The 2242-nt window shown below is 35.6% G+C and overlaps 1 pseudogene; it reads left to right on the top strand.

Annotated features, from left to right (window-relative positions):
* Positions 1-1536, top strand: part of LOC110427322 (protein POLYCHOME pseudogene) — a 2898-nt pseudogene extending 1362 nt beyond the window's left edge.
* Positions 1537-2242: the final 706 nt, after the last annotated feature.

Genomic DNA, 2242 nt, shown 5'->3' with positions numbered 1-2242 from the left:
TTTTTTTTTTTTTTCGTGGTGCCATTTTTACTTTATTGTTTTGATTCTGTATTTTGATCTGTTTCTTTGTTTTCTATGTTCACCGCTAAAAAGGAAAAATTTTGGTTGGTTTATTTTGAACTGCACGAGTTACTTTTGATAAAGAGATTCTTGCCATTATGATTATTCAACTGCCGATTTTGGTATTTACTGTCTTTTTGCCTCTTATTTCAAATATGTTTAATGATTGCTGAATGTTGTAGTATTATAGAAGTTGCTTGCTTGAATGAGCTCCATTTTACTTTCTCAGGTGTGGGTTTTTATCCACTCATTTACCTTTTGTTCAAAACGTCCTTGGAGTCCTAAACTGTTAGATGTTCATGTAATTGTCTTCCTTTTGTCAAGTGTACCTTTAGGCTTCCTTAGTGCTTGTTAATAACCCATAGTCTATTTTCCTGTAAGGCTTTTGTAATTCTCTCTGTTTTCGGGCTTCTTATAGTGCATGGACTCATACTGCCTGTTAATCTTTATGCTATGTAGATTTCGATCTGATATATTTGCTTCAGTTCCCTATTCTTTCAACCAAAATGTAAAAGTTCTTATCCCACATTAGATTAGGTGCTCAACTCCAGCACCAATAGAATGGCCGGAATTTACCTTTGTATTCTGTGTCTGTCAAAGTTGGAAAGAAATTTCTCATATTTCTTTGGTTGTCTATTTTGCGGACAAGCCTAATTAGCTTCAGAGTTGTTGGACTACATAGGATTTGAGCTGAAATAGAGTGGATGGTATTTTCTTTTCTGTTCTTTGACTTGGAGGTTTTCTTAGGCTTGCTGAGATAATTAAATTGATGAGAATTTAACCAGGCCATTCAAAGGAGGAGAGCTTGTATGGGAGAAGGCGAAGGCCAAATACTTGAGAGCCCAATATCGAAGGATGAAAGGGTTCTTAATTCAAATTTGTCATCAGCTACTCAACTCAAGCACAATTTCTCTGCTCCAGCTTCAACTGCCAGAATGAAGCCTTGTCCTCTATCAGTCCATAATGTGTCAAAGATTTGGCTTAATGTCAATAATCAGAATGCTGAGGAATCAGAGATTCTTACACCCCAAAAGAAACTCTTGAACTCAATTGACACTGTAGAGAAAGCTGTGTTGGAGGAATTACAGAAAATGAAGAGGACTCCCACTGCCAAGAAAGCAGAAAGACAGAAGAAAGTCCGCACACTGATGTCATTGCGCTAATCTTTAGTGCATTGTGCAACCACGTATTACCAGATAGCATAGACACTTTCTATCTTCTTTTACAGTTTGACATATTACTAAATGTCTCACTATAGGATTTACTTTCAAACGTCTTTTACGGTTTGACATATTACTAAGTATCTCACCATAGGATCAGGAGTCAATTTTCCTTCAATACTTTGGCGTAGGAACAGAAGGATTTGTTTCAAACTCATGTGGATAAAAAATTGGTTTGGTTTCTTAGCTCTATATTCATGTTACCATGTTCTAATCAAGTATCATAAGAATGGGTTCTACCAATATTTGTTGAACAGGCTTTAGGGTTTTATTCTGGGCCTTTGCCCTTTGCCCTGACATTTTGACCTTTCACATTAAGATTGGAATTTCCTTTCTGTGTAAAGGCTATATTCATGTTATCATGTACTGATCAACTTATTTTTCTAGCTGTTAATTTTTTTTTTTTATGCATGCATTGTTGGAGAAAAGGAAATGCAAATATAGGAACAGAATAAATAATGGAGGTGGTATCTGGGATCAGTTGGATGGCTTTTTCTAGCATATTGAAAAACAGAATAATGATGAAGCTTATGTTTCCTGAAAGTACCCTTGACCTTGCTTTTTGATCTTTCTAACAATTTGAAGATTTCAAGCTCAAAGTTGAACACATGTTGTAGGCTTGTGGCCAATTTCTAATCATTTTCTTCTGTTTTAAATTGCAAGTGCCACTTTCATCTTCACTGCACAAGTCCTTCCTGCCATTCAGTTGGGGATCCTTAAACCATGTTATTTTACAAATGCCTGTGTGCATGTTCTCAGTAGGTGGAGTCTTCACCTTTCAGTTAAGAAACAAGGAAATACACATGGGCCCTGGGTTTCATTATACCTTAATAGCTATTCAGTTATCAAAAATCATACACAACCATCTAATATTTAGTATAATTAAATCAAAATTAATAACAACCACATTGAAAGAGGCATTCATCACAAGCTCACAACCTCATTCACCAGAAAACAAGAAT

The sequence above is a fragment of the Theobroma umbraticum genome, unplaced genomic scaffold, assembly GCF_002168275.2.
Source record: "Theobroma umbraticum cultivar Fairchild unplaced genomic scaffold, ASM216827v3 scaffold_228.0, whole genome shotgun sequence".
NCBI lineage: Eukaryota > Viridiplantae > Streptophyta > Magnoliopsida > Malvales > Malvaceae > Theobroma > Theobroma umbraticum.
The sequence above is the reverse complement of the archived record's forward strand: the minus strand, read 5'-3'. Positions and strand labels throughout refer to the sequence as shown.